The following is a 23,975-nucleotide window of genomic DNA, read 5'->3' on the forward strand; positions in this document are numbered from 1 at the left end:
GGCACCTCGGAAGCTTAACTTCCAATAATGTAATTAATGTAATGTTATGATTAGTAAAATAGCCATCTTTAGCATTGGGAGCTATGAACCAATATATAATCTTTCTGGTTCACTGAAATCCTTCAAGAAGGAGATTTACCTTCATTACCCAGACTGCCCTATATATAGAACATAGAACAGTTTAGCATGACATTGTGCCAACCTATAGAAACATACTCCACCATCAATCTAACTCTTTACTCCTGCATAGCCCATAACTCCCCATTTTGCTGCATGCACGTGTCTAAGAGTCTTTTAAATGTCCGTATTGTATCACCTTCTCTCTGGCTATGCGTACAAGGTACGCACTGCTCTCTGTATGGAAGAACTACTTCTACATCCCCTCTAAACTTTCTTCCACTCATCTTCAAAAGGATGTCCAGTGGTATTGGCCATTGCACTCTGGGAAAAGACACAGGATGTCCACTTTATCCATGACTTTCATAATTGTGTATACATCTCTATCAAATTGCTTCTCATCTTTCTTTGCTCCAAAGAGAAAAGGTCAGTCAGACTTTCCTCATAGGACCCGTTCTTTAATCCAGGCAATCTCCCTGGGACATCCACGTTGTTGACCATTAACTGCTGCCTTAGTTTGAGGGCAATTACAGATGGACAATAAATGCCAGCATTATCCATCATGTTCATATCCCACAAGCAAATGTACAAAAACGTCAGCTGTAGCTCAGAGATGAGCATACTCAAATTTAGAAGCAGAAAGTTCAAGTACCACTCTGCAAAATAGCTAATCCAAACTGTTCAGTACAGAGCGACAAACGCAAAATGCTAAAGGAATGCAGCAAGTTGGGTAACATCTCTACCAAGGAATGAACAGTTGATGTTTCAGGCTGAACTGGAAAGGAAGGGGGAGAAACCAGAATGAGAAGGTAGAGGGAGGGGAAGGACTACAAGATGGCAAGCGACAGGTGAGACCTGGTGAGGGGTAAGTGAGTGGGGGAGAAGCTGGGAGGTGATAGATGGAATAGGTAAAAGGCTGAAGGAGGAATCTAATTGGAGGGAAAAGGGTGCCATGGGAGAGAGGGAAGGAGGAGGGTACCAGAGGGAGGAAACAGACAGGTGAGGAGAAGAGAGGAGCCAGAATGGGGATTGGAAAGACAGTAGTGGAAAGGGGGAGAAATATAGTAGTTCCGTACAGATGGTCTAACTGTATTTGTTTCCCTTGCTTTATGTTTTTTTTTTCAGCCATGGCTAGAGACTTCCTCAATTGCACTGTATTTTTATATGTTTCATTTTAGCTTTGAACTACTCCAGACTGTCATGGATTACAATTTATTGGAAAAGTCACAGTAGCCAAAATTTTACCCTAAATTACTTCAGAATTGCATTTGACCCTGTCTACCACTTTTCAGAAGTTGCTTGGCACCATTTCAAAGAAGAACGTGATAATTCTCCAGAATCAATACTTATGCCTCAATTAACCTCATATCATCTGGTAATGGTACTGAATAGAGTCTTCAACTGAAGCTAATGAATTCACATATTTTAAAAAAATCAAAGAAAATGAGTAATAAGTATGGAAGAGATTGCGCTTTGATACAACTTTGGATGTTGTTAAAATACTTTATGACAGATCAGTTACTTTAAAGATGCATGTCCAACCACAGTACAAAATACAAAATAAATAACATTAGATTACATTTTTTTTAAAAAAACCTCTGCTTAATTCTGCTTTGGAAATGAAGAAGTGGAGTCAGGTTGGCAATTCTGGAATGAAAGTGTCTTGCATCTGTCACACTCCCATCTCTGAGTATTTAGCAACTCAAACTAAGTTGTCCAAAGGAAATTGTTGGTGTTAAAAGTGATTTTTCAAAAGAATGTCTCTGTGGATTTTCTCTTTGGGTTTGATCATGCTGGTATCCAAAAAAATTAAACTTTTGTGTCAAGAAACACAAAGCTGGAAGGTTACAACTCCAGCTCTTAAATTATCCTTAAAGAGCTCAGAATTGAATCCATTCTCCTGGGTAGGTATGAGAAAGGTCAAGAGAAAGCAGCCTGTCCCATTCAGATGGTGCAGCCACCTACATCAATCACAGATCAATCCACCCACACCTGAACGAATGTAGGTCAAACATTCTGAGAAATTCTCCTCTGCCTGTCACAGACCACAACTCCTATACAAATCTTTTGCAACCTTAAGAACTTCCGTTTGATGTGTTCCTCCAAGACGTTGATTCAGTGATGAACAAACATCCCAGGATACCAACAAAACACGCACCTAATGTCAGCACAGCAGATAAACCTCCCACTACTGTGGAGGAATTGGCACCTCCCACTACCGTAGAGAAATTGGCAGAACGGAAAAAAAATTCGAACATCAAACACCACAACACAGGAATGGGTCTTTGGCTCACAGTAGCTGTGCTGAACACGAGGCCAAATTAAACTAAACCTCTCCTGCATGCACATGATCCATATCTCTCCATTCTCTTCACATTCATGTGTCTATCGAAAAGCCCTTAAATGCCTCCAATGTATCTGCTTCCAAAACTACCCCGGCAGTCCATTCCAGACACCCACTACACTCCTGGTCAAAACTTGCCTCACACATCTCTCCAACTTTCCCCCTCTCATCTACATGCATGTCCTCTGGTATTTGCCTTTTTTTTTAAATCTTGGGAAAAGATTCTACCTCCCCTATCTATGCCTCTCAGAATTTTATAAACTTCTATCCAAGTCTCCCCGCAGACTTTGACACTCCAGGGGAAACAACCCAAGTTTGTCTTAAACCCAAGGAATTCTGCAGATGCTGGAAATTCAGAGCAACACACACAAAATGCTGGAGGAGCTCAGCAGGTCAGGCAGCATCTATGGAAAGAGTCAACCCTTCAGGCCGAGACCCTTTATCGGGACTTTACATCAACACTATAGATCCTGAAGTAAAGCTCAGATACACGTATATTCCCTTTGGATTTTTTCCTCTCTCTTTCCCCTCTCAGTTTGTCAGGTTCTACCACACACAGTATAACCAATCAACAACAGCAAACATGTGTGTTGCACCTTCAATGTTATGAAATGCCCCAAAGGCATGTTTGCAAAATATACAGTCTTAGCAGAAAAGAATTAAGAGGAAGCAAGCAAAGTCTTGCTTAATCTTAATTTTGATTAATCTTGGTTAAACTAAAAGCTTTGGGGAACACCCTCAGAGAGGTCAGCAGCGGAAAGTCTGAGCAATTTCAAGTTCCAGGGTATCAACATCTCTGAAGATCTATCCTGGGCCCAATAAATTGATGCAATCACAAAGAAGGCATGTCAGTGGCTATATTTCATTAGGAGCTTGGGGAGATGTAGTATGTCAGCAAATCCTCTAGGAAATTTATACAGATGTGCCATGGAGAGCTTTCAGATCAGATGCATCGCAGTCTGGTACGGAGGGGCCACTATGTACAATCAGTAAATGCTGCAGAGAGATGCATCATTAAAGACCTTCATCACTCAGGACATGCCCTCCTCATTATTACCCTCAGAGAGGAGGTACAGGAGCCTGAAGATATACACCCAATGTTTTCAGAACAGTTTTTTGCCCTCTGCTATCAGATCTCTGAACAGAAAACGAAGCAACCCATGAATACCTCACTATTTTTGCAGAACTTGTTTAACTTATATATCCATGTATGTCAAATTGTAATTTATAGTTATTTTATGTCTTACACTGTACTGCTTCTGCTTGGTTGAGTGAACTCGGCCTATTTTCCTTGGAGTGACGGAGGATGAGAGGTGACCTGATAGAGGTGTGTGAGATGATGAGAGGCATTGATTGTGTGGATAGTCAGAGGCTTTTTCCCAGGGATGAAATGGCTAACGCAAGAGGGCACAGTTTTAAGGTGCTTGGAAGTAGGTAGAGAGGAGATGTCAGGGTTATTTATCCAGAGAGTGGTGAGTGTGTGGAATGGGCTGCTGGCGATGGTGGTGGAGGCGGATCCGATAGGGTCTTTTAAGAGACTCTTGGACAGGTACATGAAGCTCGGAAAAATAAAGGGCTATGAGCAACCCTAGGTAATTTCTAAGGTAAGGACATGTTCAGCACAGCTTTGTATGCCGAAGGGCCTGTATTGTGTTGAAAGTTTTCTATGTTTCTTTGTTAAACTACAAATTTCATTACATACATAGTGATAATAAACCCGATTCAGATTCTGATGGGAAGTTTTAAAAGGAAAAGCATGATGGAGATTAGGGAGGGAATTCCAGAGGCTGGGACCCAGACAGCTGAAGGAACAGTATCAATATCCGAGGACAGGAAACAGTTAAATAGCAGCTCCTTCTAATATAATGATCTCCCCTCCTTGGGGAAAGGGGAAGGATTGACCTTTCATGGGGAAAAATGTTTGTGGGGCTTCAAGGGTGGATTTTTGCTTTTACCAGATTAACAGTTATAAAAGCAGAACATCTTCAAGCTTGACAGGAAGCCATTCATTAGCAGAAAGGCAGATTAACATGTTGGGGGTAAAGCCTTCAGTGCACATTTAAACAAAAGGAATTCAACCAAAACATTATCCTGACTTTTCTTCTTAGATGCCAACTGGCCTGCTGAAAATTTCCTGAATTAATTTTACAGTTTCTGGTCTATATATTCTTTTCATAAATACATTTTAGATTCATGGAATATTTTGGATATATAAATGACCTTCAGCTGGAGTGAGATGGAAGGAGCGTACCAGTAATGACAGAGGTAAATTACATGTTACAATCCTCTTGGCAGTCTGCTCACGTCGGCAGAGGTTTATATGGACCTTTCAGCAGAAACACATTAATCAGCTTCAGCAGTCAAGGCAATCTGTGTCACCCACAGCTGGTTCAACAATTAACTACCTCCATACAGTGCAATAAATATGTTTATTTATTATAAAATGCTGTTTGTGTGGAAACTTTGGCCAGGACAAAATTCACTTAGTCAGCAACATTTCCTAGAACCTAGCGTCAGATATCAGGCCTGCTTAGCCTTTCAGGACACAGTTTGATGTACTGGGTGCCGCTAAGGCGCCACAGTAGTGTAGGGGTTAGCACGACCCTATTACAGCTCGTGACATTTGAAGGTGGGAGTTCAAATTTGGCGCCATCTGTAGGAGTTTGTATGTTTTCCCCTGGGTTTCCTCCAGCTGCTCTGGTTTCCTCCCACTGTCCAAGGGCGTACCAGTTAGGAGGTTAACTGTTAAATTGATCTGTGATTAGGCTAGTGTTAAATAGGTGTGTTATTGGGCAGGAAGGGCCTGTTCTGCACCGTATCTTTATATAAAAATTAAAAAGTTAAAATAAAATTACTTTGGGCATGGGATATTCCCCATTTCTAGGCTCAGATTAGCTTTTAAATTTGTAGATGGACTCACTTCAAGCCAGCTGTGCCTCAGTGGGCACCACGCTCGTTTCTGAGTCCAAAGGTTGTGAGTTCAAGTCTCATGCAGAACCTTGAATAGGACACTAGAATAAAAAGCTTGTATGTGTGACGGCAACCTTAAAGACCTCTCAGTGAAGTATTGCTCGTATTTACGTCCAGATCAACACTGGGTTTGACTTTTAACTGTCCTCTGAAGGCCAGGCAAGCCACTTGTTTTAAAAGCAGCCAATCAATTCTGGTGTTTCCAGCCACAGACTAGGAAAAAATTAATAGCATAATATATTTTATATCGCTTTCACTTCCTGCTGACATGTGCAAGGCAGGGCTCATAGCACAGTCCTTGTGGAGTCGTTTCTCCTGAGCCAAGACTATTGTGTGCTACTTGATTATAGACCATTTGCTTTTTTTTAACATATTAACAGCTGCATTAAAGTGGAGCTCAGAGGAATCTTATATCAACACATTATGCTGCAAGAACATCTCAAAGCACTCCGTTCAGAAAATGACATTGATGGAGACATCCATTTTGTACATAGAAGAATAAAGATCGACAGGGTCCATGTGGCGAGAATATATCATCCAAGTGAAGGGTCTGAACCAGCAGCAAAAACTCAAGACAAGGATTCAGATTCATTTATTTATCCTATGTATATCGAAACATGCATGAACAACCAACACAACTTAAGGGTGTGCTGGGGGCAGCCCATGTGTGTCTCTCACTCACACACACACACACACACACACACCTGCTAACAAAGCATGCCAGCCATATTTGCAGAACAACAGCAAATCAAGCCCCGTTCCCACCTCTCTCTCTCTCACACACACAGGGATCAGGCATCAGGTACTTGAACAGAAGGTGCTGCGTCTATGTAATTCTCTGTACTAGCAAGCTGCGAATACACACAGCTAAAGCCTGGACTCAATAAATTGTTGGGATGTTTAGTGAATCAAGGGTTAACAGGACCTATGAAGATAGTTGATTTAAGACCTACCAAAGTGCAGATAGCAAATGGGTTACACTTTTAGAAGTTCATAAGTTTTGTCCAACAGTTGGAAAATATACAATAATCATTCAACATAGTAACCACACCCCCACAGTGTTGCAAAGAATGTCATCAAAAATACAAAATGTGATTACAAAGAGCAATTACCGAAAGTGGGCAGGGAGCAATGTATTTATGTAGGTCAAGCTTTTGAGTTGATTAATATTATGGGAGCTTGTTCACATGTTGTAAAGTCCATAAGATGGATGTTTATAAGCTGGCGATGGCCCGTGGCTTTGATCTTAATGAACAGCAAAGTAGACTTGAGAGTCCAAATGGCCTGGTCTTGTTCCAATTTCTTAGAGACTGAGACTTACAATGAGTTTTACACATTGAGAAATGGCTTCCTGTACTCGCTGGCTCTCCAGGCTACATCATGTGCGTCAGGCTGTACCTACTGAGGGAAGTGCGGAGTTCATGTTTTAGACCCAGCATGTCATCTGTCCATTTCCCCACATAGATGCTGCCTGCCCCACTGAGTTCTTCCAGTGCTTGGTGTGTGGCTCTGCCCTTTCAGAACATGATCGGGCAGCTGGACTTGAGAGACGATTCAGTTGTCTCACTGCAGAGTCCTGTGGACAGTTTGATTGCATTCTCCATTAAACAGAAAGCCGGCTGAACTCCATCCTGACAGACAAAACACGAAAATAATAACACTTAAACACTTGGAAATGACAGGGAAACCGGCAACAGGCTGGGATCTGTCGACTGTCAATGGAGAGCCACGGAACAAAATTCCTCGCTTGGTTATGAAGTAGATGGATGCTCTTTCCGAATGCTCTGCCCACATCGATGAATTGCTGCTAACCAAAACCCAGATGTACATCCTTACAATCTGTAACTCACGCTGTCACCGTAACGATCAGATAGACGATAAAGGGAGCCCTGCATTTCTGTAGCACCTTTCACTCCATCTGAAAAACCCAAATAATTATGTAGATCTGTATCCTAATATTGGAAACGTGGTGCACAGTGAGATCCCACAAAGAGAAGAATGACTGGATGATATGGTTTCAGTGATTTTAAAGGCGGGTTAGATACTGCCTGGGGCTCATCTGCAACATAGCACTGTGAGATCAATTACCATCTCCTGGGAGAACAGTCCGGATGTTCGTTCAGTGTCTCTGATTCATGGCACTTCTTGACAATCCTTCATGGAAGCACTAGACATGGCTTTTGCGCTTATGTCTCTGAAGTGGGACCTGAATCCATGGTCACTGTTGTGTATTTAATATTTAAATAAAATGTTTGCGTGATCTTGTTCATATATATATTAGTTGATTAAGCATTCTTGTTAATTTAAATCATTCATTATGGGTTGTATGTATAAATACGCGAATTGCATATGTTATTACGCTACCACGTGATACGTGCACTCCTTACTTAAAGTAAACTCGGAGTTAGACCCGCATTTCAGACTCCCGTGTCTTCATTTGAATTAGCTTAATGTACAAAACTTAACTGTCACCTGACTCAAGAGGAAAGAACGTGACCCTCTTGAGCCACAGCCGCTTGATAACTTCTCTCACCTCAGCTATGATCTGATTCCACAACCTACAAACTCAATTGCAAAGATTCTACGACTCATGCTCTCGATATTATTTATGTATTATTACTATTTTATTTTGTATTTGCATCAGTCTGTTTTCTTTTGCACATTGGTTGTTTGTCTGCAGATTTTCATTAATTCTATTGTATTTCTCTGTTCGACAATGAATGCTGGCAAGGAAATGAATCTTGGGGTAGTATGTGATGATATTTACAGTATGAACATTGATTTAAAAACAATTAACTTTCAGCTGACCACCCACACTCATGGTTTTGGGAAGGCACTCAGTCTCCCAACCCCAACTCCCACCCTCACTAACGCATAAATGCAGTGGTATACTCAGAGACATACCAAAAAGGAACAAACTCAAATTTACAATGGGGTAACCAAGTCTAACCAGTGGTTGGTGTCAGAGTTCACAGTTCAATTCCAGTGTCCTCTGTAAGGAGTCTGAGCCCAGTGAACACGTGGGTTTCCTCCGGGTGCAACCTAATTAGTAGGTTAATTGTAGGCCCATTTTCCTGTGATTAGGCTGGGATTAAATCAGTAAATTGCTGGCAGCATGACTCAAAGGGCCAGAAGGGCCAAATCTGTGTTGTACCTCTAAATAAATAAATAATCTATTGTAGAAATGCTACTATAAGTATTGACCAGGACAGTTGGTCCTATTGGTCCTGATAAAGGATCTCGACCCAGAAAGTTGACTGTACTTTCTCCTCCTGACTTGCTGAGTTCCTCCAACATCTTGTGTGCATGTTCTCCAGCATCTGCAGAATCTCTTCTGTTTAGAATTCTACTAGGGTCTCTCACCTTCACCCTTTGAACTTCACTTTGAGAGCAGTCTGAAGGGATACACTCACAGAGGGGATAAAGAGTAAAAAGGACGACAATGAATGAAATACTAGAGTGGGTTGACAATGTAGCTAAACTTCAGCCACATAGACAATAACAGTCTCTTCCAGCCCAATGAGCCTGTGCCATCCAATTACACCCACGTGACCAATTAACCATGCGTCTGGAATGTGGGAGGAAACTAGATCATGCAGAGGAAATCCACATGGGCACAGAGAGAACGTACATACTCCTTACAGACGGCAGCAAAGCTAAACCCAGTTCACTGCCAATTTAACAGCTTATGCTAACCACTACTCTATAGTGCCACCCCAGCTTTATAGTGCCAGCTGTAAGATCGGGGTTCTGTCGCTGTCTGTAGGCGTTTGCATGTTCTCCCTGTGATTGCGTGTGTTTCTGTTAGTTGCTCCAGTTTCCTCCCACGGTCGAAAGAAATACGGTTAGAGTTAGTGACTTGTTGGCACCGGAAGCATGGTGACATTTTCAGGTTGCCCTCAGGACAACGATTCGACACAAACCAATGCACTTCACTGGATGTTTCAGTGTTTCAACGTATATATGACAAATAAAAGTAATCTGTTATGTTTTATTTCTTTTAATCAGAGTTGCCAATCAAATGTCTAAGTATCTCAGAATCAGGTTTATTATCAATGACATGTGTCGTTAAATTTGTGGTTTTGTGGCAAGAGTACAGTGTAATACATAGGAATTACTATAAGTTACAAGAACAAATATATAAAAATATATAGGTAGTGCATTAAGAGAGCAAAACAGTCAGGTGGAAAAGTGATGTCGAACTAGAGGTTAGTGTAACCAAGTCAAACAGCGATGTTATTCTCAAACTGCACTGATGCTGAGGTAGAGCCAATTGGAAACGGAGGAGGGGGGGGGTAATAAAGGACAGAGTGAATGCCTCAGCCTTGGAAGGCATAAGCTAGGGAAAATTGAGAAGAAAAAGAATTTCAGGATGTATATTGTATACATTTCTCTGACATTAAATGTACCTATTGAAACCTATTGAATGATGTATGGTTTTCAATAATGCTAATTGAGGGAAAGCAGAAGGGAAAAAAAATCCATCGTGTTTCCCATCCAAATGTGCATATTGAAGGGTGAACTGTTTGGTGATCAACCAAAGATCTGCTGTTGCCCAGGAGGTGCCTTCCCCTCAAGAGTGGAGAAACAGTTGGAGGAGTTGAAGAGCAATATTTATGTGTTAAAAGCAGTTTTGATAAATACTTCAAAAATGGGGAAAAATTTGCCAGACTAAGGGGAGAAGAATAATTGGATATCTCATTTGGATAGTTGGCATGAACACAACGATCCAAACGTCGTCCTTCTGTGCTGCATGAATCTTGGAAAGATTTTGCCTTATAGGAGTGTGGTTGGTACAGTAGTGTAGTGGTTAACGTGGCAGCGCCAGTAACCAGGTTTAAATCTGCTGTTTTCTGTAAGGAGTCTGTACGTTCACCCTGTGACAACCTGTGTCTCCTCTGGGTGCTCAGGTCTTCTCCCATATTCCAAAGACTTATAGGTTAGTAGGTTAGTTGATCACATTGGACCAAAGCACCTGTAGCCATGTCATATTTCTAAATAAATAAAATAAATAAAAAGGAGAAGAATAATTGGATAACACTTTCGGAGAGATGGCAGAAACACGAAAGTCCAAATGTTCTGTGTGCACGAGTCTTGAAAAGATCAGCAATGATCAATTGCAGGGTCTACAATTTCCATAAAACATGATGTAATTTGCACCTAATGCACAACATCTGTAGTTCAAACATTTGAGATTCACACATTCAGCTGATTAATTGGGTTGTTACTTTACCCTTTAATATGAAGCATAAACAATTATCTCATGTTTTATAGATTTTAATAATATTAGCCCTCGAGGTGGAATTGATGGAGGGAGAACTTATTGAAGAAAGGCACCAATTTAAATATAATGTTTATATAACAAATATAACATTTGAAGCTTGTCCCAACGGAATATAAGTGTTAAGAGTCTCGGCAGTGTGGAGGATCTGAGAGATCTTAGGGTCCATGTCGATAAGACACTCAAAGATGCTGCACAGGTTGACAGTGTTGCTAAGAAGGTGTATGGTACGTTGGCATTCATCAACCGTGGGATTGAGTGTGCAAAGGAGATTTACAAGGATGTTGCCCGGATTGGAGGGCGTACCTTATGAGAATATGTTGTGTGCACTTGGCCTTTTCTCCTTGGAGTGACAGAAGTTGAGAGGTGACCTGAAAGAGGTATATAAAATGATGAGGGGCATTGATCATGTGGATAGCCAGAGGCTTTTTCCCAGTGCTGAAATGGCTAACACGAGGGGGCATAGTTTTAAGGTGCTTGGAAATAGGTACTGAGGGGATGTCAGGGTAAGTTTCTCACACAGAGAGTGGTGGGTGTGTGGAATGCACTACCAGTGGTGGTGGTGGAAAAAGATACAATAGAGTCTTTTAAGACCCTCTTAGAAAAATGAACATGGAGCTTAGAAAAATAGAGGCCTATGTGCTAGAGAAATTCTAGGCAGTCTCTAGATAAGGTTACATAATTGCAGAACATTGTGGCCCGAAGGGCTTGTAATGTGCTGTAGATTTCTATGTTCTATGTATTTATGTGTCTCATTAATCCACAGATATCTTAGCCCTCAGCAGGCAATGAATAACAGTACCTGTTATGTAAGCAAAGAGGCGGCAGTCAGTGTGTGCAAAATCCCAAACTGGCCAGGGCATTTTGTGTTTATGGGATCAGGTATGAGATAAGACAAGCTTCAAAGCCTCGGCCGCCGTACCTCCCTTTGCAACTGGATCCTTAATTTCCTCATCTGGAGACTTAAGTCAGTGTGATCGGAAATAATATCTCCTCCTCACTGACAATCAACACAGGCTCACCTCAAGGATGCGTGCTTGGCCCACTGCTCTACTCTCTACACTCATGACTGTGCGGCGGGGCACAGCTCAAGCACCATCAATAAATTCGCCAATAGCACCACTGTTGGTCTTGGACTCTCAGATAGTGATGAGTAGTATCCAGGAGCGGAACAGATTGGCTGGTCGAGTGGCGTCACAACAACCGTGCACTCAACGTCAGCAGCACCAAGGAAGTCAGGAAGGGGAAGTGGGGGGAACACACACCAATCCCCACTGAGGTGTCAGCAGTGGAAAGGGTAAACAGCTTCAAATTTCTGGACATCAACATCTCAGAGGATCTATCCCGGGCCCTCCATACTGATGCAATCATGATGATTGCAACCTTTAATTAATCTAATTAGATTAGGAGTAGGTAATGGAGGCAGCAGTTAGGGCAGTTGAGTGCTCCGGTTGCAGTGTGTGGGAAGTCAGGGTGAGCACAGCTGTCCCTGATGACTACACCTGCAAAAGGTGCATCCAGCTGCAAACCCTGTTAGGGAGCTGGAGGAACTTCGGATCATTCAGGAGGCAGAGGCAGAAATAGACAGGAGTTTCAGGGAGATAGTCACCCCTAGGAGTCAGGAGACAGGTAGTTGGGTGACTGTCAGGAGAGGGAAGGGGAATAGACAGGAAGAGCAGAGCACCCCTGTGGCTGTTCCCATCAACAATAAGTATACCGTTTTGGATACTGTTGGTGGGGACGACCTACCAGGGACAAGTTGCAGTGGCTGCGTCTCTGGCACCGAGACTGGACCCTCAGCTCAGAAGGGAAGGAGGGAAAATAGGAGAGCAGTAGTGATAGGGGATTCGATAGTTAGGGGGACAGATAGGAGGTACTGTGGAAGAGATCGAGAATCCTGGATGGTCTGTTGCCTCCCTGGTGCCAGGGTCCGCGATGTCTCCGATCGAGTTCTCAGTATTCTCAAGAGGGAGGGTGAGCAGCCTGATGTCGTGGTCCATGTAGGGACCAATGACGTGGGTAGGAAGAGTGAAGAGGTCCTGAAAGGTGAGTTTAGGGAGCTAAAGGCCAAGTTAAAGGGCAGGACCTCCAGGATAGCAATCTCAGGATTGCTACCAGTGCCACATGCAGGTGGGTTTAGAAATAGTAAGATAATGCAGATCAACACATGGCTGAGACATGGTGCAGGAGGGAGGGTTTCAGATTTATAGATAATTGTGCAGTTTTCCAGGGAAAGTGGGACCTGTTCCGGCGGGACAGTTTACATCCGAACTGGAGGGGTTCAAATATTCTTGCAGGTAGGTTTGCCAGAGAGGCTCCAGTGGATTTAAACTAGATATGAAGGGGGAGGGGAACCAGAGTGTAGGAACAGATGTATGGGAGAAGGAAGAAAAAGAAGACAGTGAAGTTCTTTGTACTGTTAAAGATAAACAGAGAGGAAGAGGTGGAGAATTTCTTAAATGCTTTTATTTTAATGCTAGGAGCATTGTAAGAAAGGTGGATGAGCTTAGAGCATGGATTGATACCTGGAAATATGATGTTGTAGCTATTAGTGAAACATGGTTGCAGGAGGGGGTGTGATTGGCAACTAAATATTCCTGGATTTTGTTGCTTAAGGTGTGATAAATCGGAGGGACAAGAGGCGGAGGTGTTGCGTTGCTTGTCAGAGAAAATATTACAGCGGTGCTCTGGCAGGATAGATTAGAGGGCTCATCTAGGGAGACTATTTGTGTGGAATTGAGGAATGGGAAAGGTGTAGTAACACTTATAGGGGTGTATTATAGACCATCTAATGGGAAGCAAGAATTGGAGGAGCAAATCTGCAAGGAGATAGCAGAAATTTGTAGTAAGCACAGGGTTGTGATTGTGGGAGATTTTAATTTTCCACACATAGACTGGGAAGCCCATACTGTAAAAGGGATGGATGGTTTGGAGTTTGTAAAATGTGGGCAGGATAGTTTTTTGCAGCAATACACAGAGGTACCAACTAGAGAAGGGGCAGTGTTGGATCTTCTGTTAGGGAATGAAATAGGTCAGGTGACAGAGGTATGTGTTGGGGAGCACTTAGGGTCCAGTGATCACAATGCCATTAGTTTCAATGTAATTATGGAGAAGAATAGGACTGGACCCAGGGTTGAGATTTTTGATTGGAGAAAGGCTAACTTTGAGGAGATGTGAAAGGATTTAGAAGGAGTGGATTGGGACAATTTGTTTTATGGGAAGGATGTAATAGAGAAATGGCGGTCATTTAAAGGTGAAATTTTGAGGGTACAGAATCTTTATGTTCCTGTTAGGTTGAAAGGAAAGGTTAAAAGTTTGAGAGAGCCATGGTTTTCAAGGGATATTGGAAACTTGGTTAGGAAAAAGAAAGAGATCTACGATAAATATAGGCAGCATGGAGTAAATGAAGTGCTCAAGGAATATAAAGAATGTAAGAAGAATCTTAAGAAAGAAATTAGAAAAGCTAAAAGATACGAGATTGCTTTGGCAAGTAAGGTGAAAATAAATCCAAAGGGTTTCTACAGTTATATTAACAGCAAAAGGATAGTGAGGGATATAATTGGTCCCTTAGAGAATCAGAGTGGACAGCTATGTGTGGAGCCAAAAGAGATGGGGGAGATTTTGAACAATTTCTTTTCTTCGGTATTCACTAAGGAGAAGGATATTGTATTGTGTAAGGTAAGGGAAACAAGTAGGGAAATTACGGAAACTATGACAATTAAAGAGGAGGAAGTACTGGCGCTTTTAAGGAATATAAAAGTGGATAAATCTGACAGGATATTCCCTAGGACCTTGAGGAAGGTTAGTGTAGAAATAGCAGGGGCTCTGACAGAAATATTTCAAATGTCATTAGAAATGGGGATGGTGCCGGAGGATTGGCATTTTGCTCATGTGGTTCCATTGTTTAAAAAGGGTTCTAAGAGTTAACCTAGCAATTATAGGCCTGTCAGTTTGACGTCAGTGGTGGGTAAATTAATGGAAAGTATTCTTAGAGATGGTATATATAATTATCTGGATAGACAGGGTCTGATTAGGAACAGTCAACATGGATATGTGCATGGAAGGTCATGTTTGACAAATCTTATTGAATTTTTGAAGAGGTTACGAGGAAAGTTGACGAGGGTAAAGCAGTGGATGTTGTCTATATGGACTTCAGTAAGGCCTTAGACAAGGTTGCACACGGAAGGTTAGGAAGGTTCAATCATTAGGTATTAATATTGAAGTAGTAAAATGGATTCAACAGTGGCTGGATGGGAGATGCCAGAGAGTAGTGGTGGATAACCGTTTGTCAGGTTGGAGGCCGGTGACTAGTGGTGTGCCTTAGGGATCTGTACTGGGTCCAATGTTGTTTGTTATATACATTAATGATCTGGATGATGGGGTGGTAAATTGGATAAGTAAGTATGCAGATGATACTAAGGTAGGTGGCATTGTGGATAATGAAGTAGCTTTTCAAAGTTTGCAGAGAGATTTAGGCCAGTTGGAAGAGTTGGCTGAGTGATGGCAGATGGAGTTTAATGCTGTAAGTGTGAGGTGCTACATTTTGGTAGAATAATCCATATTGGACATACATGGTAAATGGTAGGGCATTGAAGAATGCAGTAGAACAAAGTGATCTAGGAATAATGGTACATAGTTCCCTGAAGGTGGAATCTCATGTGGATAGGGTGGTGAAGAAATCTTTTGGTATGTTGACCTTTATAAATCAGAGCATTGAGTATAGGAGTTGGGATGTAATGTTAAAACTGTACAAGGCATTGGTAAGGCCGAATTTGGAGTACTGTGTACAGTTCTGGTCACCGAATTATAGGAAATATGTCAACAAAATAGAGAAAGTACAGAGAATATTTACTAGAATGTTGCCTGGGTTTCAGCATCAAAGTCACAGGGAAATATTGAACAAGTTAAGTCTTTATTCTTTGGAGCGTAGAAGGTTGATGGGCGACTTGATAGAGGTATTTAAAATTTTGAGGGGGATAGAGTTGACATGGATAGGCTTTTTCCATTGAGAGTAGGGGAGATTCAAACAAGAGGACATGAGTTGTGACTTAGGGGGCAAAAGTTTAAGGGTAACATGAGGGGGAATTTCTTTATTCAGAGAGTGGTAGCTGTGTGGAATGAGCTTCCAGTAGAAGTGGTAGAGGCAGGTTCGGTATTGTCATTTAAAGTAACATTGGATAGGTATATGGACAGGAAAGGAATGGAGGGTTATGGGCTGAGTGCGGGCCACTGGGACTAGATGAGAGTAAGCGTTCGGCACGGACTAGAAGGGCCGAGATGGCCTGTTTCCGTGCTGTAATTGTTACATGGTTATATAGGAGATATACTTAAGTAGGAGTTGGAGGAGATTTGGTATGTTATCAAAGACTAGCAAATTTCTACAGAGGTACTGGTTACATCCCCACCTTGTATTAAGGCTCCAATAAACAGGATCCAGTGAGGCTGCAGAGGGTTTTAGACTCAGTTAGCACCATTGTGAGCACAAGCCTCCCCACCATTGAAGACATCTTCAAAAGACAGTTCCTCAAGAAGATAGCATCCATCATTAAATGCCCTCTTCTCATCTCTACCATTAGGGAGGAGCCTAAAGACCCACACTCAAAGTATTAGGAACATCTTAATTTCCTCTACCATCAGAGTTCTGAACAGCCCATGAACACCACCTTTCGATACCTCCATTTATTTATTATTGCAACTTGTAGTAATTTGTGGTTCCTTAAGGTTGTTATAGACAGTGGTGGTAATGGGGATAAAAACTCCTACTACCTATTAAATGCTCCCAAAGGCATGCTCCTCAAATAGCCTCTGACAACCAAGTCTAGCTCCTGGCCTTCACATATGGTTTAGCTACTAAGCCTGGTGGAACTGTTTCTACTAACAGGTGGAGGGGCAAAAGCAGGTTACTGGCACCTTAAAACCAGTCGCTTTGGGCAGATGGGGCTCATCAGCCATGTTTGGCAACTCATCTAGGAGAAGGAAGACTCTGATCTCATTTCTCCGCTGCCTTGCGGCTATACCCACTCATAGGGAAGGCTTTGGATGTAAACCCAGAAGGAACAATCTGAAGCTGGAGTCCCTAAGGCAGTCCTAGAGTTCAACATTGACTGGCAACTCCTGGGATGCTGCTGGTGTCAAACTGTATCGGTCTCTGCCATTCCTTTGGGTTCATCAGATGCCTGGAGAGGGGAAGCTTGCTACATGAGCAACAGCTTATTCTCCATATTGTACTGCCCTAGCTCGCATATTTAGACAGCTGGGATGCAACATCAATGGTCGACCCTGACCAAAGGAGGCCTCACAGTAATTCGTTATACCTGCACTGTACTACTGCCACAAATCAACAAATTTCATGACTCGTGTCAGTGGCAATAAACCGGATTCCGATTCTGAGTTGAGTGAAGAATGGTGGCCAAGGAACCTGTAAGCCTTTACCAATGTCTGAGATAATTAAGTCCTCAATAAGTTAGAGGCTTCTAACATTTGGTGAACAAAGGGATTGCGTGATCCTCAGAAGTGCAGCAAGGCTGTAAAATCATAGGAATATCCATTCCAGTAGGGAGACATTTTGTTCTCCATAACTGACGATGGCGCAATGGATTATGCTGTAGAAATCAATGCTGGGCTTCTTATCCAGTAAATGAAGTAGTGTATTGGGACAGGCAGCAAAGAACATCACTACTGCTCCCTGTTTATTACTGCTATAGTACACAGGGATGTGCAATAAACAGTATTACTGTCCTCTGGCTTGTATATATAATCATAAACTGGTTGTCAATCCAGGTCCACAAGCGAATATGAATGCTTGATCAGACTAGCTGACTGGGGAAGAAACTTTTAAGATGGTGTGTGTTATTTGATAATATTTGAGTAATCTTGTTTAAAAATTGTTTAAGCATTCTAGCTTGTTTAAATAATTCATTACAGGTTATATATATAAAAATATGTTCATTGCATATGCCATCAAGCTACCATGTGATACATGCATGCTTCGCTTAAAGTAAATTCGAACTACACTCATGTTTTTGGACTCCTGTGAGTTCCCCTGAATTAATTTAAGGTTTTGAAGTTACAAAACATAGCATCATGTTTGCTTTAACAGTCCTATAGCACTTTCCGGAAGGGAGCTTTGGTAAGAGGCAGCTTGCAGGGCGAGTGGTGTCCGCAGTGATTTTCCCTGCCTGCTTTTTTTTGTCCTGGACACATGATTCTGCTGTAACAATGCAACATCATCTTGGTTCCGTTCCATGATTCAAAGCCAAATATAACTCAAGTTGCTGCGACATTTGGTGCGAAGAGCTACAGTGACAACGGAAGAGGCACATTAAATCCAGATCAATCATTATAAACTGAACAAGAGGTCATGAGGGTCAGAATTACATGCCCATTAACTAAGGCAATGCAATGAGCAAGCTGTTGTCCCTGAAATACTTGCACAATATACAAACCTCACTCTAATGCACAAGACATCAATATGCAATTAGTCAGAAGCTGGGTGATTTTCTCAGGATATCCAACCTTTTAGGGACAGTTATATGTATTATAGACACAGTGACCACTTTATTAGGTACACCTGTATACCTGCTTATTAATGCAAATACTTAAGCAGTCAATCATGTGGCAGCACTTCAATGCATAAAAGCATGCAGACATCGTCAAAAGGCTCGGTCCTTGTTCAGACCAAACATCAGAATGGGGAAGAAATGTGATCTAAGTGACTTTGACTGTGGAAAGGTGGCTGGTGCCAGAAGAGGTGGTTTTAGTATTTCAGAAACTGCTGATCTGAGATTTTCACGCACAATAGTCTGTAGAGTTTACAGAGATGGCACGGGAAACAGAAAATACATCCACTGAGCAGCAGTTCTGTGGGCAGAAACACCTTGTTAATGAGAGAGGCCTGAGGAAAATGGGCAGACTGGTTAGAGCTGACAGGAAGGTGACAGCAACTCAAACACGTTAAACTGTGGAGCACAGAAGAGCATTTCTGAATGCACAACATGTTGAGCCTTGAAGTGAATGGTCTACAGCAATGGAAGACCACAAACATATACTCTGTGGCCACTTTATTAGGTATAGGAGGTGTCAAATAAAAGCCACTGACTTAATTGTGCAAAAACATGACTCCCACAAGTTGGAAGCTTAGCTGCACATGGATGGTCTATAGAATTTATGTCCTCATATTTCTCTCAACCCACCCCCCTCCACCTTTCTTTCATCCCTTCCCTCACCCTCCCACTTTTGATTGAGGCACAATGGACTGAAGAAGTAGGAAATCTGAAGGTGGAGTAACTCAGCAGGTCAGGCAACTTAGGGAGGATCGACAACCGACGCTTTGGGTCTCAACCAGAAATATCCACTGTTGATTCCCTCCGCGGATGCTGCCTGACCTGTTTAGTTCCTTCAACGCCTTCATGTGTTGAACTAATTTAGGTTCTTCGGTCTCCACTTTTATTTCTTCAAACCCACATCTCTTTTTTTTCTTATTCTTATATCTCTCCCGCTTTCGCTCTACACCTGGGTCCCTCTCCCCACCTTCTATCTCTTTCTTGTAGGCAAGCATGTCTTTGGATACCCGTACTGACTGAAAACTCAGCAACTCAAACAACGCCACATTTCTGCAGCACTGCCCCTTAAATATTCACACCCTCCATCAATATGACTGCACAGCACGTCGGCAACTGCATCTTCAACAGCACATCCCAGACCCGCAACAAGTCATACACTTGGGAATGCAACCCCCTCTACATTCCACTTCAGGCCTCAAAATATCCTGATGCGCACGTAATTTGCCCACAACCGTAGGTTCAATATTCTTGCTGGCGTAACTATGACACCCTCACCACACAGACTGCAATGAATCAGGAAGGAAGCAAACTACCAGCATCACCTCTGCAAAGGTAAATGGAGATGCAAAACAAACACTGGTCTAGCTAGAGATAACACTCACAAGTGTATAAATAAATGCGCCAGGATAGAAGATGTAGAAATTGTAGGTGTTAGATTGCAGTGTAGTGCAAGACTTTTTTCTTGTAGTTTAGCTTTCCGATGCTCACTTGTATTTTTACAAAATCACCTACTGACCTGCAACTGGTCAGTGGATTTTCTAGCAATCATGGTACAGTTGCTTCTGTATTTTTATAGAAACTTCTTAGTTTTCAGTAACAAGAATCATGCCATTTGAATCTGGCTATTTTATTGGTTAATTGTCATCAATGAGATCTTGTTATCTCCTATCTGAGTATGAGAAGACCATAACTATTTTTTTACATCAGTGCTTCATGAAGGGTCTCAGCCTGAAACATTGACTGTTTATTCCTCTCCACAGATGCTGCCTGACCTGCTGAGTTCCTCCAGCATTTTGCTTGCGTTGCTCTGAATTTCCAAAATCTGCAGAAACTGTTTTTTTAAAAATAATATGACTTGGTACTTGGCTGATCACAGGAGCCAAAGAGGACACAGGATGTTTTGCAAAGTTATTTTGTGGTGCTGGCTGAGAGGAATTTAAGCAAGATATTAAAAGAGCTTTTGCTGGGAAGAATGCCCAAACAAGATAAACAGCTAACTGACACAACAGACAGGCACTTCACTATGCCATTGGCAGTAGGCACCACCAACTGTACACCACTGACTCAGTACTGCCCTTGGTATGTCAGACTGGGTAACGTGCCCCACTCTCAGCATGAACTCAACCTTTCTCCTCTGAGGCAAGTGGGAAGCCAAATCTACCCAGAATGCCTCTGGAGATGCCCACGCACCCATAACCCACTTTTTGACTCAGTACACACTCCCCCAGAAACTAAATTTATTCCCACTTCTGAACAGAAATATCTCCTGTGAAAAACCCACTTCCTTGTTTTTAAAGCAGGCGTTATTTACCGCGACTGAAATCACCAAGCACAGAGCCCCAGCTGTATGATTCCAAAACATTCATTCTAGAGTATAAAAAATGGTTCTTGCCTGATCTTCATATCCATTAGCTGCTTTGGTATCCAAAAAGAAATTATTGATTTCAGCTTGAATAGACATCTAATGAGCTCTCTGGGGTGGAGAAGTCTCAAGATTTATGACCCTTTAAGCAAAGAAATCTCACCCCCTTCTCAGTTGAAAATAAATGACCATATCTCTTGGTTCTGGGCTGAGGAATCATCTTCCTTGTCGATCTCTCTTCTGTTTCAACGAGTCTCTTTCATTCCCCTAAACTTTCAATTCTTTGAACTCAGTCCCACCCAAACCCCTTGTCCCAGCAGTCAGCCCACAATACAATTAATCATTCAATCGGGCCAGGAAGTAAATGCAATCAAAGCGGTAGGTCTGATGCATAGAGAGGGTTAACAGTATACAGAAGTGAAAAGATGCTTATTTTCTAATCACAATCGAATGAAGCTGACACAATACCTGCTCAACAGGAACAATAGCAGCTTTCTTGATTAAGAAGGAAACAAGCCGGGGCAGTAACGTACACAGACTCCTCTGTATCCATTCAGATGCTCGGGCATCCTTTGAACAGCTTCCTGCACTCTGATGCTGGGTGATCCCAGGCTCCTTCAGATCCCCACCCACTCCTCATCCCAACTCCCCGGCAGAGAGAGAGAGAAGTCCCTCTCCTTGGTGTCACGTCTGCCTGGAGCTCCCTCGCCGCTCTTTGGAGGAGCCAGCCTCTCGACTGGCAGTGTGGATTACAGGCAGTCTGCAGGGGATCTCAGAACACGGCCCCGCCACACGTGATTTCCCTCTCCCACCAACCACCCTCCCCTCCCCAGCGCTCTCCTGATTTCAATTATGTTCAAGCCTGCCCACCTGGTAATGAAATGCACAGTTAATTCACCAGCGGGGGAAAACATACAGACAAAAGGCAGTCACTCCGGGACACAACCACTGAGCTCGGGCTAACCCGCAAATTAATGGCATCAGATTGAAGGTGGCAGGGACCACAAGGCTCCAGAAAGAACTGTTCAGTCTCTGACGGGCTTGGTAGGGGGAAGCTGCTGTAGCAGTCGTTTACTGAAATAACCCACACAATCAACTCCCCACTGCCTGGGATCAGGATCAAAGCAGGCAGATGGCCGGAGGATTTCACCAGCTTCCCAGTCGATGATCCAGTGAACCACCGACCCCTCAGGAGGGGCGTGGAGTGAGGGCTTTGGGGAAGTCCCTCACAGTCATCCCTTCTGGCCTGCCCTGTTAAGTGCATGGCAGGTCTGTGTTATAGAGTCACTGAGCATGGGAACAAGCCCTTCGGCCCGACTCGACAATGCTGTGTGGAATGAGAGTCTGAGCTAACATTTCAGATCGGAGACACTTGGTCAGCTCCCTGGGCCATTAACCATCCCGCAGGGGACTCGAACCTGAAAATTTAACTGTTTCTCTTTCCACAGAGATGGCCTGTGCTGCCAAGTATTTCCAGGGGTTTCTGGAGTAATCCGTGGGATACATGCGGTAAAACTCCATCTTCCAGTATTGAGAATTGTTTCAAGTTCTGTACTTCTAAGTATTGGCATTGTGAATGTGAAGTTACAGGATCTCCTTCTCATGAATACACACACACACACACACACACACACACACACACACACACACACACACACACACACACACACACACACACACACACACACACACACACACACACACACACACACACACACACAGGAACAGAACAGACAAATGCACATCGCACAACAGAGACTGAGTACACCCCCCCCCCCCCCCACCCATCAACAACGTTGTGAAGTAATGTTGCAGCTCTATAAACTCTGGTTAGATCACACTTTGAATACTGTGTTCTGTTCTGGTTGCCTCATTATAGGAGGGATCGGGGCAGCACGGTAGCATAGTGATTAGCACAACCATTTACAGTACCAATGACATGGGTTCAAATCCCGCCACTGTCTGTGAGGCGTCTGTACGTCCTTGTGTCAGTTCCCTCCAGCTTCTACCCACTGTACTAGCTTGCAGGTTAATTGGTCATTGTAAATTGTCCTGTGATTAAATCTGGCATTGCTGGGAGACACAGCTCAAAGGGCCAGAAGGGCCTATTCCGCGCCGTATCTTCATAACAGTAAAGTATCTGGAAGCTTTAGAGAGGGTGCAGAGATTTGCCAGGATGCTGCTTGGATTAGAGAACATGTCTTAGGAGGAAAGGTTTGAGTGAGCTAGGACAAGAGGTGACTTGACAGGGGTGTATAAGATAATAAGAGGCATAGAGCATTTTGGTAATGACTAATACAGGAGACAAACTTTTCAGGTGATTGGAGGAAAGTGTAGTGTGGAGGGGAGAATAATCAGAGGTTGGATTTTTGGACAGAGAGTCCATGGAATGTACTGCTAGGCTGCTGATACAGGCAGATACATTACAGCCATTGAAGAAACTTTTAGATGAGTCCATGGATGAAAGAAAAATTAGAATATGTTGGAAGGAAGGGTTTGTTAAAATATGATGGGCCAAAGAGATGGACTATGCTCTATATTCCAATAGCAAAGTCACAGAGTCTCAGAAAGAGTTAAAGAGTCAAACAGCCTGGAAACTGGCCCTTTGACACTTGATCTCCATGCCACCAGTTCAAAGTGTTTGTGTTACTGCTCTTTAGCTGCATTGATCCTTAGTCGCCTATGCCTTGGTGATTCAAGTGCTTGTTCAAGTTTATTGTCATCTGACTGTACATATATACAATCAAATGAAATAACATTCCTCTGAACCATGGTGCACCCACAAAATATATATCACACAGTGCATAAAACAAGATATTATCATAAATAGTCTAAATTAATAACATGTAGTGTGCAGCACAGGTTAGTAGCAAACAGTAAATACTAGCTTGCTGTCCTAGAGTCGAGACCTTGGTGGTGGCAGGGTATTGATTAATCTCACAGCCTGAAGGAAGAAGCTGTTACCCAGTCTGGTAGGCCTAGTCCTCATCTTTCCATATCTCATTCCTGACCGCAGTGGGTCGAAGAGATTTTGGGTTGGGTGGTAGGGATCCTCATCAATGCTTTGGGCCCTTCATCTGCAACACTCCCAGTAAAAATCACAAATGGGGGAAGGGAGACCCCAGAGATCCTCTTGGTGGTTTTTACCACCCTCTGTAGGGACTTGCAGTTCGGTGCCTTGCCGCTTTCTTACCACACAACGATGCAGCCAGCTCTCCATGGTGTTCCTGTAGAAAGTTGTTAGAATGGGGGCTGGGAGCCTTGCATGCCTCAATCTCCTCAAAAAATGTAGATGCTGCTGTGCCTTCTTGACTAATGAGGGGGTGTTGGGGTCCAGGA

The 23,975-nt window shown here is 42.9% G+C and overlaps 1 protein-coding gene across 6 annotated transcripts in view; it reads right to left on the reverse strand.

Moving 5' to 3' along the window:
• The window catches only part of LOC140714305 (PH and SEC7 domain-containing protein 1-like), a 226,103-nt gene extending 204,757 nt beyond the window's left edge, over window positions 1–21,346 (reverse strand). For all 6 annotated transcript variants that reach the window (XM_073025411.1, XM_073025416.1, XM_073025415.1 and 3 more), the window contains exon 1: window positions 21,105–21,346. The gene's annotated coding sequence lies outside the window, so the exon portion shown is untranslated. The remainder of the gene's footprint in view (window positions 1–21,104) is intronic.
• Window positions 21,347–23,975: the final 2,629 nt, after the last annotated feature.

This window comes from Hemitrygon akajei, chromosome 21 (genome assembly GCF_048418815.1).
Source record: "Hemitrygon akajei chromosome 21, sHemAka1.3, whole genome shotgun sequence".
NCBI lineage: Eukaryota > Metazoa > Chordata > Chondrichthyes > Myliobatiformes > Dasyatidae > Hemitrygon > Hemitrygon akajei.